Source organism: Prionailurus viverrinus, chromosome B4 (assembly GCF_022837055.1).
Source record: "Prionailurus viverrinus isolate Anna chromosome B4, UM_Priviv_1.0, whole genome shotgun sequence".
Lineage (NCBI taxonomy): Eukaryota > Metazoa > Chordata > Mammalia > Carnivora > Felidae > Prionailurus > Prionailurus viverrinus.
The window spans coordinates 138,479,378-138,492,836 of NC_062567.1; the positions used below are offsets into that span (position 1 = coordinate 138,479,378).

General features: G+C 59.6%; 1 long non-coding RNA gene across 1 annotated transcript in view; it reads right to left on the reverse strand.

Moving 5' to 3' along the window:
- Positions 1–4,149: 4,149 nt before the first annotated feature.
- LOC125170139 (uncharacterized) overlaps positions 4,150–13,459 on the reverse strand; it is a 9,953-nt gene continuing 643 nt past the window's right edge. The window contains exons 2-4 of the long non-coding RNA XR_007153916.1: positions 13,141–13,294; positions 7,023–7,118; positions 4,150–4,355 (exon numbers count right to left, since the gene is read on the reverse strand). This is a non-coding gene — a long non-coding RNA (uncharacterized LOC125170139). The remainder of the gene's footprint in view (positions 4,356–7,022; positions 7,119–13,140; positions 13,295–13,459) is intronic.

Below are 13,459 nucleotides of genomic sequence, written 5' to 3' on the forward strand. Positions count from 1 at the left end.
GGGCCTCCCGGTGGGCACGCTCTCCCCACGATGCCCGAGCGCGCCAGGTCTAGAGGCACTCACGTTGCCGGGCGCCCCGAAGCTTGCGCTGGACAGGCTCCTGGGGCCCCATGGACGGGGGGTGTCGGGCAAGCGGTCTCGAGCTGACCGGCCGGCTGGGCCTCGCCCATCGCCCGGCTGTCTCAGAAGCACAAGACTCCAGGGAGCCGGCCCCCACTTAACCAATTAACTCAGCTTTTCCCAGGGGCTACCACCGGGCACCAACCAGACCCGCCCTCAGGGCGCCCCCGCGTCTCCCCGGTCCTGGGGTCACCAAGGGACCCACGGGCCCCACCCTCCTGCTCTTCAAAGGCCAGACTTCCAACGCACAGCAGTTAAGTGTCTCTGTTTTGTTCTAATTGGGAGTCAGCAGAAGAATCAGAGATTCTCTTGTATTCGTGGCATCAATAATTCGATACAAAAAGAGAAGAAAAGAAGAGAATTCGCAATCCACACATGCAGACCTGGCTACAGCTCATTACTCGTGATAACGAAAGAAGCTCTTAATTAGGAATCCACCGTTCTATTTTAAGGACAGGGTGGGTGTGGGACGTGACCCCTGTGCTCTCGATACGACAACCTTACAAAGATATAACTTTGGTAGGAAACACACCAAAAAAATTAACAGGAATGAGCTCTGCGCAGTCAAGCTATGGATGATTTATTTTTAATTTTCTTCTTAGGGTCTTTCAGTGTTTTCCAGCCCCTCTCTAACAAGCTTTTTTTTTTTTTCAGTTTTACAACAAAAGCATGTTTTCAAATCAGGGACAAGTCAAAGTTGAGGTCTATCAACTAAAAATACCCTCAGCCCGGTGACACCGCTAACCTCCTGGCCAGCACTTGGCCGGTGGAACATTCGAAAGCGGAAGGGTCCCCGAGTTGGGGTCCCGTGTGCTCCTGCCGGATTTCAGCGCGTGCGAGGACCGAGCTCCCGCTGCTCGGGTCCCGAGCAGAAAGAAGCAGGGTGGGAACCCTGAGAGCCCAGCACGCTGCGCCTGAGGTGCGTCTCCTGCTCCCTGGAGCCCTGACCGCAGGTCCAGGAGAAGATGCACATCTCCCTGAGCCAAATGTGCCGCCAGAACCCTTCCTGCGGACCCCGATCCCATTTCACACACAGACGCCGTGTTCTGAGAACTGATGTAGGAAGGGTCGTGGTCCCCGTCTGCCATGCTGACAGGCCCCTCCCTCGAGGACACCCTCTGAGGCAGAGACAGCTGGCCCCAGGAGCCACCGGGCACGGGCCGGGGAGTGGGGCGGCCACAGGGGGTCTCCGAGCAGGACACGGTGGCCGCACGCGTGAGGAAATTGCCCCAAGAGCGAGTGCGCGGACGCACACTCTAGCCCACGTGCAGACAGCTAAGGGGACCCCGGGCCTGCAGGAAACCCAGGCGGTGACGGGGCGGAGACCCTAAGGAACGCAGCACAAGGGTGCCCTGTGTGAGCGTCTGGGGCAAGAACTTCAATAGCCTGGGCCCTGGGAGGCACCACGGACGGGCCCCACGAACAAGACCCACAGACAGGCTCCGCCAGGCAGGCCCCGGGGGTTCTGTCGGGGGAGGGGACGTGCTGCCCTAAAGAACAGGGAAGAGAAGCCTGGAAACCCTGACGCGCCTCCAGGGCCCTCCTGCTACAGGAATCTCACTGGAGCCATCAGCCCGCGGGGCCCTCGGTGGCCCCAGGGGAGGCGCTGCGCTCACTGTCCCCCCACCCGCCACCTGCTCGTTGGGTGTCCCCCCCCCGCCCTCGCAGCTCAGGGGACGGGCAGCCCTCTGTTGACCGTGGCGCGCAGGAGACCTTGGGGGTCAGCCGCGGCCGGCACCTTCATGGTTAACGCGCGACACCCCTCCCCCGCAGGGCTCCCTGTTCCCTCCCTTCCCCCAAAGGCCCACCGTGTCGCTGGAGCCCTTGGTCTGTGGTCTGCAAGGCGCCACACGCCCACCTTACGTTCTGCCAAGGAGGCCACGTCCCCCTCACCCCACCCCTGCGCTGTGGCACACGGACGTGTATCTGCCCCCCTCCTCCATCAGACACCTGCCCTGTGAGGCACTGCCATCAGACCCGCACACCACCCTCTGTGGCCTCCTGGCCCCCGGACCACCCCCACCCGGAGGAGACCCCAGTTCTGGACTCTGCCTCCAGCCTCGGAGGAAGGGGCATCCACGGGAACCTTCCACCCCAGACCCCATACACCGCGTGGGCCACTCACCCTCCGCCCCCACAGCTGGACGCCCCCGCCCCAACCCTGGCCACACCTGAGCTGGCCCGGAGTCACTGACACTGAGCCGCGAGGGGCTCATCTCCCGGGGGAGGTAGAGGGCAGACAGTCAGAAAGTCCCACTGCGCCCTGGGCAGGGCGGCTGGCGGGTCCCACAGGAACACCTGGGGAAGGGGACATGGGGCCACGTGGGCGGGGTTCCTCCTGCCCCCCAGGCTCCACCGGGCCCACCAAGGAGCTGGCCCTCGGGGCACGTGGTCGGTCCTCCCTGTGCCCCGGGGCCGGGTGGGCCGTGGATGTGAGCCCTCTCCCCTTATCAAAGCTTCAAGGAGGAATTAACTTTTCATTGTTAAATTCCCTTTCGAGGCAAAGTCAATCAGCAGGAATCAGGTCTGCTCTCTGGCCCCATGAGTCCCCACTGGGCTTCCTGTGGGTGATGCACTGTGTCCCCGCGGTCCTTCCGTGGGACCCACGTCAGCTCCGTGGGCTTCTCGCCCGGCCCGGGGGCTGGGATGCCCACACCCAGCGCTCACAGGCCTCGGAAGGGACACGTGCAATAGACATACAGCCACACACAAGGCCCCACCTGACAGACATGAGAGGCCCCGCAGCCCCTGACGCTCAGCATCTCAGTCGAATCACCACGGTCCCGGCCCCGCGGAGGCCCCCGGCCTCTCCTCAACGCCCACAACCCGATGCCCACACCCGCTGGACCTTTCCAGGTCTCAGGACCCCGGGAATCGGGGACTCTGAGCTGACATGCCCGTCCAGTCTGACAGACCCGTCCCCAGCGGAAAGCCTTTTCCGTTCCGGATCTTTCTGCGCACGACAGGCTGTGCCCACGAGGAGGATGGAGACCGGAAGCCGAGCGAGGGAGCGGAAGAGGGGAGGCCCAGCGCCTGTTTGAATCGACCCCATTTCTGTGCAGCACCCGGGCCTGTGCCTCAGGCCGCCGTCCCAGCCCCCCACCAAAGCTGTGGGGTCACTGACCTCCTGGCGGGATGCTGGGTGCTGCTTGGGGGACAGCAGGGACCGGTGTGTGTTCCTTCACTGGGGCCCCCGTGACAAAGCACTGTGGCACTTTCGATGACAGACCTCCCTCCTCTCGCGGTTCTGGAGGCCAGAGGCCGAGATCCAGGTGTGTGGGGGGCTCTGCAGTATAGACACTGTCCCTCCTGTGTCCTCACGGGGTCGTCCCTCTGTGTGTGTGTGCCCTGACCTCCTCTTCTCATAGGGACACCCACCACATTGGATCAGGGTCACCTATGACCTCATTTCACCTACATCCCCCCCATAAAGACCCCATCTCCACACACCATCACCCTGAGGTCCTGCGATGCCACCATTCCGATTGAGGCCACTGTTGAACCTGGGACAGGTTTGGGATCCGAGAGCAGGAAGGAGGAAGAAAGGCACGGGCCACTCCTGGCGGATCTAACACACGTCCTCCCGCCCAGCACTGACCTCGCAGTTAGGACCCTGAGGCCCTCGCTGAGGTGACACGGTGCCCAAGGCACACCGGGTCCTGTCTGCACAGCTCGTTCCCGGCCCGGAGACCAGGGAGGGGGGCCGGCGAGGGGGAGCCCCCACCCACGCACTCAGGCCCGGACGGCGGTGGGGAGCCGCTCCCCCAGACCACAGGGGACATGGGACAGCGCCTTTCAGGGAATCCCACCGTCCCCCCAACAAGGGACGGCAGACTCTGCACAAGGCAGCGTCTCACCTCCTCCCGGACCCCAAAATCCCCTGAAGGGGCAGGAAGCCCCAGTGCGGAGCGGAAGAGACGGCCGGCAGGCAGCGGCTCACAACCGTGGCTGCCATGGTGGTCGGGGTCCACCGAGCTGCTGTGGGATTTCTCCCAGACCAGAGCGACAGCATCCATGGGAGGTCAGCGTGCCAGCCCAGCTGCCCCATGTGGACGCCCACCCCCGGCCTGATCCAGCCTCGTGGCCGCCCAGTGTGGACATTCACACCGAACCTGATCCAGCCTCGTGGTCCGGTTTGTTGCCAGGCAGAAGTGACCTCCTTAATAGACGCGTCTTCCAGAACCTTCCGCCGTTCCCAATAACTCTGGAGGAGAGGCCCCTCCCATTTTCAAGGCCTGTTGTTTATGTAAACAAAGTGGTTAATTAGACAGTTTGTTGAGCTATTTAAGATGCATTCTGCTTTAAAATAACAAGCAATAACGATTAAAAATCACAGCGTTTTTAATACCAACGAATTCTTCCATCAAATTCTTAGAAAAATGAGTTCATATGAGTTATTAATACGCCTGCTCTAATTTCATTCATAAGTAAATGCATCTCCGTCCACACTGACTGGTGGGAAGTTTGCAGAACAGGAACCGCTCCACATTTGGAGAAAAATCAGGGGCCACAGGGACATGGACATCGATGGCTCCTGGCGACCCGGGGAGTGATCTGGGGGAAGGTGCGATCAGAGCCTCCTGGATGGGCATCATTCTGTTCCGGCAAACACCCCAGCTCAGGCCCAACCACAGCTAGCAACCAAAGGGAGAAAGAAGGACACTTCTCTGAAGCCCTTGACCGGGGCTGGGTGGGGGAGCAGCCCTCGAACCCTGCAGGCCACGGCCAGGCTGCGGTACGGGGACGGGCACGCCTGCACGAGATTACCAGCCCAGACTCCTCGGGACCCTGTGGGCTAGCGGCCCCTGTGAAGACGGCACAGAAGACCCCGCTTGTAAGAGCCGCGTCCCTCCAGCCTCCTGGTGACGTGGGACCAGGGCAAGTGGCCTGGTGACTCTCCATGCGAGAACACATGTGCTGGGAGGGGAAAGGCCCGCACCCCACCGAGCCTGCGGGTCCAGGAGAGGGCGAGGCCCCCGGGTGGACCAGCGGTCCCACCTCTGGGCCCGCTGGGGATGCACCGCCAGCTGACCGTGGTCCCGGGAAGGCCCGGAGGACGCTGCGGTGACCACCATGATGTGAGGGTGGCCGCCTCTGGCCAGTGCTGGGGGTTGGGTGCTGTGACCGAGTCCGGCTCCCTGACAGCAGCCGGGGGTCCTGTCAGCCAGCAGCGGAAGGACAGGGGCCACCACGGGCCAGGCAGCAGGTGGGAGGGGCAGCCACTCCCGACCCACAGACGCCCACCAGATGCCCCTGAACCCGCAGCCCCCAGGCAGGAGGGCTGAGCGGACAACAGCGTGTCGCTCGCTCCTCCCACAAAAGGAGGCCGAGGGTGAGGCCAGGAGGCTGAGGACCCTGCCCAGGAGGAGTCACCACCCCCACTCAGTGCCTGCACCTGGATCCAGTCTCCAGCCCCAGAACCACAGACAGAGGGCACAAGGGGCTGGATGCCGCCACGACCATCAGAGCAATGACCCCCTCCGCCCCAGGTGGCCTCTGGACGCTGACCTGGGGAGGAACACCCTGCGTCCCAATAGAGCCAACAGGCCCCGAAAGGTGGCCGTCCACATCCCAGGCACGTCCTCCATGGCGCCCGGGGCACACACGACGAGCCTGTTCCTTCCCAGACGGGGGGCTTTGAGGGCTGCTCGTGGCTGCGGTGTGGACGGCTCCCACACCCTGTTCCCAGAGCTGCAGCCCTGAGGACGGTCTCCACCCTCCACTTGGTGGATATCCGTGGGCCCACCCTTTTGTTAGCAGCACCCCACAATGGTTCTTGACCTGTGAGCAAGACAGGGTGGAACATTCCAGAACTTGTCTCCCTCACCCAGGTGAGAGGGAGACAGACACACAGACACAGACACAGAACCAAAAGCAGTGCTCTGTCCCAGGGACGGCGGACCAGCCCCCAGCGTATGGACCTGAGCAATGCAGGGGAGGGGCTTCCTGCAAAGAGAATGTTCCAGTAGCCCAGTGGCCCTCCAGGCACAGGGTCGTGAGGCCCTGGTCGTGAGGCCTGGTCGTGAGGCCCCCTCGGCACCTGCTGCAGAACTTGTCCGGCGTCCATCTCTGCTGGTGGCATGCAGGGACTCCAAGTGGAAGCCAGTGGCCACGTCCTGGGCCCTGGGCTCACGCCCGACCCTCCAGCCCCCACTTCCTTCCTAACGCCCGCCCATCCCTGCTCCCTGCAGAGGAAACGCCCTCTGGGAGAACATTTCTGAGCCATCTGCTCTGATTCTTCCCTCCAGCGTGGCTCTTGCACCCGTGTCATTAGCCACGCCTGGTGGCCACCTCTGGGGAAAACAGATGGTAAAACCCACCATCTCCCACCGTGACCACATGTACCCACGGGAAGGCGAGATGAGCCCTCTGCACGATTCAGGGTGTGGGAGGAGCAGCCAAGGCATGTGCAGGTCACAGGTGACCCGGGGCGGTCTGGCTGGTTCTGCCCAGAGGTCAGAGGAGGAGCCGATCCCCCAGAGCGTGCAGCCTGACAGGCAATGGTGACAGGCGATGGTTACTGTCCTAGCTAGGCGGATACTGACCGAGCTCCCCCGCCATGTCAGGCTCTGAGCTGGCCAGGGCCCTGGCATGGGCAGAAGAAAGCTCCAGCCTGGGATCTTGGCTCCCTGACAGCGGGAACCACACCCTAGCTCCCACCGCACAAGGGGTCTAGAATCCGTGACATCGGCTCCTGCCCCGGGACCCCCTCCTGCAGTGCCCGGGGGGCTGCCCCCGCAGAGGGAGAGGTCTTCCTGCTGGTCCACTGAGTGCCACCTAGCACCCAAGCATCTCTGGGCAGTGACAAAGCAGGGGATGGGGCTTGCTCACCCCCCACCCCTGGGTGCATGGGCAAGGGGCAAAGCCGTGCCCTCCCCTCCCCATAGCACCTGGCCTCTTACCTGTGCACAGCATCCCCTGAGATCGTGGTCAGGTCCTTGGCTGAGCGCCCCCCTCAGCAGGCTCCACAGGAGACCCCAGGACCCGCACACAGGCTCCTGCATAGATATAAGAAAGCAACAGAAAGAACTGCATGTCTCAGACTTCAGTTAAGGAAAGGAAACATGTCGGAAAATGAATGAATGAATAAGGGCAAATTAAAACTTTTCTTTTCCTTATTCTTCACTGATCTAACAGATAAGAGTTTGTTCAAAAACATAATAGTATTCACATATCAACCCATGTGGACACCACGTTAACAAAATGAGGAATGAAAATCATACAATTATTTCAAAAGATTCAGAAAAAGCATTTGACTAAATTCAACATCCACTTATGATAAAAACTCTCAACAAAGTGAGCATAGAGGGAATGTACCTCAACATAATAAAGGCCACATACAACAAGCCCACGGCTCGCAGCACACTCAGTGGGGAAAAGCTGAAAGCTTTTAGTCCCTCAAAGACCAGGAACAGGACAAGGATGTCCACTCTCACCACTTTCATTCAACATAGTACTGGAAATCCTAACCATAGCAATCAGACAAGAAAAAGAAATAAGAGACACCCAAATTGGAAAGGAGGAAGTAAACTGTCATTATTTGTAGATGACATGATACTATATATAGAAACCTCTAAAGTCTCCACCAAACGGGGGCTCCTTGGTGGTTCAGTCAGCTAAGCGTCCAACTTCAACTCAGGTGACGATCTCACGATTTGTGAGTTCAAGCCCCACGTCGGGCTCTGTGCTCACAGCTCAGAGCCTGGAGCCTGCTTTGGGTTCTGTGTGTGTGCTCTCTCTCTGCCTCCTCTGCTTGGACTCTGTCTCTCTCCCTCTCTCAAAAATAAACGAACAGTAAAAAAAAATTTTTTTAAGAAAATGTTTAAAAAAAAAAAAAGACTGTACCAAACAATTGCAAGAACTGATACAAGAATTCAGTAAAGTCACAGGATACAAAATCAACAGACAGAAATCTGTTGCATTTCTATACACTAACAATGAGCTATCAGAATGAGAAATTAAGAAAGCAATCTCCTTTACAATTGTATCAGAAAGATTTAAACATCTAGGAATAAATTTAACCAAGGAGGTGAAACACCAGTGCATTGAAAACTATAAGACACTGATGAAAGAAATTTTAAAAGACACAAAAAAATGGAAAGATATTCCACGCTCATGAGTTGGAAGAATTCATTGTGTTAAAATGTCCATACTACCCAAAGCAACCTACAGATTCCATGTGATCCCTATCAAAATTCCAATGGCAGTTTTCACAGAAACAGAACAAATAATTCTAAAATTCATATGAAACCACAAAAGACTCCAAATAGTCAAACAAATCTTGGGAAAGAACAAAATTGGAGGCACCATGCTCCCTGTTTCAAACTATATTATAGATTATAGTAATCAAAATTTGTGGGATTAGCACAAAACAGACACACAGATCAATGGAACAGAATAGAAAGCCCAGAAGTAAACCATGCACATACGGTCAATTACTTTATAATAAAGGGGGAAAGAATATACAGCAGGGAAAAGACAGTCTTTTCAACAAATTGTGTTGGGAAAGCTGGGAGGCCACATGCAAAAGAAGGAAACCGGACTACTTTCTCACACCGTACACAAAAATTAAACCAAAATGGATTCAAAACTTGAAAGTAAGACTTGGAACCGTAAACTCCTAGAGGAAAACACAGGCAGTGAGCTCTCCGACATCGGCCTCGGTGATGATTTTTTGGATCTGACTTCGAAAGTAAAGACAACAGTGTAAAAACGAACAAGTGGGACCACATCAAACCAAAAAGCTTCTGCACAGCAAAGGAAACCATCGGCAAAATGGAAAGGCAGCCTGTGGAACAGAAGCAAATATTTGCAAACATACCTGATAAGGACTAACATCCAAAATATATAAGGAACTCCTATGACTCAAAAGCCAAAAAATACACAATCTGGTGTAAAAGTAGGCAGAAGACATGAACAGACATCTCTCCAAAGAAGACATCCAGACGGCCAGCAGACACGTGAAAAGATGCTCAACCTCACTGCTCATCAGGGAAATGCCAACCCAAAGCACGACTCACCTCACACCTGTCAGGATGGCCAGCGTCAAAAAGCCAAGAAACTAATATGTTGTATGTCGGTTATGTCTCAGTAAGTGAAGCAGTAACAACGTGTTTGGTGATTAGAGCTTATGGATGAGGAGCAGGGGGAGGGACTGGGAGCGCCCCCCCCCCCATCGTGAGGCACTTGCACCGTCCCCGCAGCGGGAAGGTGCTAATCAAAGGGGATTGGCGCTAGTTATGAATGGATACCGCAAACTCCAGGCCAACCACTAAAAGGTTAAAAAAAACAAAACGGAAGAGGTAATAATAGACATGCTGAGAGAGGAGAGAAAATGGAATCATGCAAACGCTCAGTTAACAGCAAAGAAGGTGGAGGAAGACCAGACCACCAAGAAAGTTACAAAGAGCAAAGAACGACGAACGTCAAACAGGAACCAATGTGCAGGGTGCTAACCCAACTGTATCAGTGGTCACCGTATTTGTTTGAGAGAGAGAGAGAGAGAGAGAATCCCAAGAAGGTTCTGTGCTGTCAGTGCAGAGCCCGACATGGGGCTCGATCCCATGAACCGTGATCTCATGAACCGCTCGATCTCATGAACCGTGAGATCATGACCTGAGGCGAAGCTGAGAGTTGGACGTTGAACCCACGGAGCCACTCAGGCGCCCAGTAGTCACTTTGAACGTGAATGGTACAAGGACACCAGCAAAAAGACAGAGCCTCTCAGAGCAGGTAAAAAAGAAAAACAAGACCCAACTATACGCTGTATCAAGCAACTCACGTCACACACCAAGGCCCAGGTGGGTACGGGCAAAGGGACAGAGAAGGACGCGCTGCCCCAACACCGGCCACGAAACGCCAGAGTCGCCTCATCCCCGCACTAAGCAGGTTTAAGGGCAGGGGACGTCCTCACGATGGAGACGGGCATTACGTGCTGCTGACGGGATCCAGGAAGACCCAGCCATCCTTAATGTGCACCTGGCAAGAGAGCCCTACGACCCCCACCCCCACACACACACCAGGTCAGGTCTCCCCCTCCCTCGGCCCTGCCGCCTACACCGCAGGCACACTGTCCGCCTGGCGCTCATCCCCACTGCCCTGAGATGTGGGAGCTCCCCCCCCCACCAGCCCAGCTTTGCTCCCATCACCTCCCAGGTGGCCTCCCTGACCGCCCCCTCACATGCTCCTGCCTGGAGCCCCTGACCGTGCTCTGGTTTCTGCAGAGTCCCCACCAGGCAGCAGCGGTCACAGGTGAAGGCCTCCAGCGGCCCAGGTAACAGGAGCCAGCAGGAGGCTGGAGCTCTCACCCAGAAAGGACGCGGCGAGAGAGGTCGGCCAGGGCTGCCGCTCTGGGGACCCCCAACCCCAGCCTGGGGCGATGACCCTCCAGAGGAGGGGGCTCCGATGAGCTCATCTGTCCCGGCACAGGAGCGCAGACTCCTCCCCTGAGCCGAGGCTCGGGCAGGTGGGGAGGGCATCAGCATCGGGACGTGGGGCACCAGTCCCTGAAGGCGGCGAGATGAGCCCAGCGGGAGACCCAGGCTGAGCCCCCATCTCTGGGTGCCCCTGCCTGCCCCACGGCGTGCTGCTCTGTGCCCCTGGACCGGGTGGAGACCACGCCTGGCCCCACGACTGACCCGCAGGATGCCCAGCCTCCTGGCCTGGGTGACCCCGCAACTGTGAGAGGGGCGGGTGAGTGGCAGTCACGGCGTGGCAGGGGGGAGGGCCGAGGCTCATCGGAGCAGAAAAGGGTCGGGGGTCTGTCCCCCCGGCAACACGGGGGCCACTCGTGTTCTCTTCCTGGTAACCGACAGGCAGGGACGACTCAGGGTCTCTCTGAAGAGCTGAACTGGCCCGATTGAAACCTCCAACACCACAAGTGCGTGGCTTTCGACTCACGGTCACTGGGAAGTAAGCTGGTGGGACATTCACACTTGGGGGCTTTGCAGAGCGGAGCTGCCAAGAAGATGCGCAGATTCGGGCCAACTGTTCACATAGGTAGCGGGAAGGTGAGGTTCCGTTTGATGCCTGAACTTTCACAAAGACTCGTTTTCAAGTATGTGTTGTGGAAGCAGGGGCAATCGTGAAGTAGCCTCACTCAGGAGGGCAGGGGAGGGGCGGGGGAGGGGCGGGGGAGGGCAGGGGAGGGGAGGGGCAGGGGCAGGGGAGGGGCGGGGGAGGAGGGGGCAGGGGCAGGGGAGGGGCGGGGAGGGGGAGGGGGCAGGGGAGGGGAGGGGCGGGGTGGGGAGGGGCAGGGGCGGGGGAGGGGCGGGGGAGGAGGGGGCAGGGGTAGGGGAGGGGCGGGGAGGGGCGGGGTGGGGAGGGGCGGGGGAGGAGGGGGGCAGGGGCGGGGAGGGGGAGGGGCCAGGGGAGGGGCGGGGTGGGGGAGGGGCAGGGGCGGGGGAGGGGCGGGGGAGGGGCAGGGGCGGGGGAGGGACAGGGAGGGGGAGGGCAGGGGTGGGGGAGGAGGGGGCAGGGGCGGGAGAGGGGTGGGGGAGGAGGGGGCAGGGGTGGGGGAGGGGTGGGGGAGGAGGGGGCAGGGGAGGGGAGGGGCGGGGAGGGCAGGGGGATGGGGAGGGGAGGGGAGGGGTGGGGGAGGGGGAGGGCAGGGGCGGGGGAGGGGCGGGGGAGGAGGGGGCAGGGGAGGGGAGGGGCGGGGAGGGTGAGGGGGATGGGGAGAGGAGGGGAGGGGCGGGGGAGGGGGAGGGGCGGGGAGGGGGCGGGGTGGGGGAGGGGCAGGGAGGGGGAGGGCAGGGGCGAGGGAGGGGCTGGGGAGGAGGGGGCAGGGGCGGGGGAGGGGCGGGGGAGGAGGGGGCAGGGGAGGGGAGGGGCGGGGAGGAGGAGGGGGATGGGGAGAGGAGGGGAGGGGCGGGGGAGGGCAAGGGAGGGGAGGAGAGGGGAGGGCAGGGGAGGGCAGGGGAGGGGAAGGGAGGGGTGGAGAATGAGGAGCGACCCTCACATCCGCAGCCCTGCTGAAAGCCCCGGAATGGCCCGTGTGCAAGCAGGCAAGGTCATGGACGGGAGGCTCTGGACTCTGCTGTTAGAGGGCCAGCATCGAATTCGCAGTGTCTGCAGGTGCGTGAGAAGGTGGAGACGGGACCCTGGGAAGCTCACTCACGGTGCAATTTTGGGGCCGTGTCTGGGGTCCCGACAAACAGCACAGATACAAGCCCCTTCCCAGGAGAGACTCAGGAGTGAGTACATTAGCCCAACTCCCGCTTCCCTTCAGAGCCCCCCAACCCCCGGGGAAGGGGCAAGTTGGAACACGGGACCCTCCCCACCACCCCCTCCATGGGAGGGAAACGGTCCTGCAAAGGGTGGGGGTCTGGGCTGCTCCGTGCCTCCCAGGGTTGACTGGAGCCGGGCTGGTGCTCGGAGGGGTGCACGCCCCCCCCCCAATAAGGGAACAGCTTTGGGATGAGACCGGCTGGGGGGACACCCCACCGGGGGACGGCGCATCCTTCCCTAAACACCTGAAATGAGGTGACTGCTGGGCCTCGGTCTGGACGGTCCGAAGGCTTAGAAGCAGCCCAGAGCCCTGCCAACAAAGGCCCTGGGGCCCCAGCTGCCTCAGACCCCCCTTCTGGTGGAGACCACGGGGTAAGAGCAGCATAAATAATCACGTCGCTCCTGGTGCCCACATGTCCTTATAATTAGCCGTTCTAGAACATAAATAAGTTGAAATGCGTAGTTTGTCAGAGTCCAAGCTCTCCTGTCCCGAAAAGTAGCAGGTGTGTGCACATTCTAGAGCAGCGTCCGAGGGAAGCTTTGCCACCCAAATCGAGAGATTTGTGTCCCCGTGTTCAGGCCAAAACTGGGGGTGGGGGTTACAACAGCCCAGCTCCTCCCCACGCTGGGCTGCAGGCAGGTGGGAGGGCCCAGGCCCAGAGCCTTGCGGACCCCACCAGCGCGTCACCTTCACCAAATGCCCAGCTGCAGGCCTTCCGGAACATTCTTTCCCGTCCCTCCCCTACCAGCACGTGCGAAAGGCAAGCTACGCAGGCCCTGCAGGGGCCTCACCTGTCAGTCCTCGGGCCCCCGCGGACCCATTCCGCCGGCAGCTCCTGGGGACCAGCCCAGAGAGAACCTCAGCTGCTCCCCTTTGTTCCTCTGCCCGGAGCAGGAGCAGGAGCAGGACGGCGTCCGAGGCGCCGAGACGCGTGCAAAGGAGGATCTGGTAAAAAACACAGTGAAACTCGGGCATTAACGGATGAACTGGTCACAGATGACAGTCCTATTCGAAAGACAGTGACTCCCTCGTTCATGTGTTTACTTAATTTTAAGTAAGGCTCCCCAAATCCCTAAATCAACAGTGGGTTCTGCAAACTGTTGCGTAAGA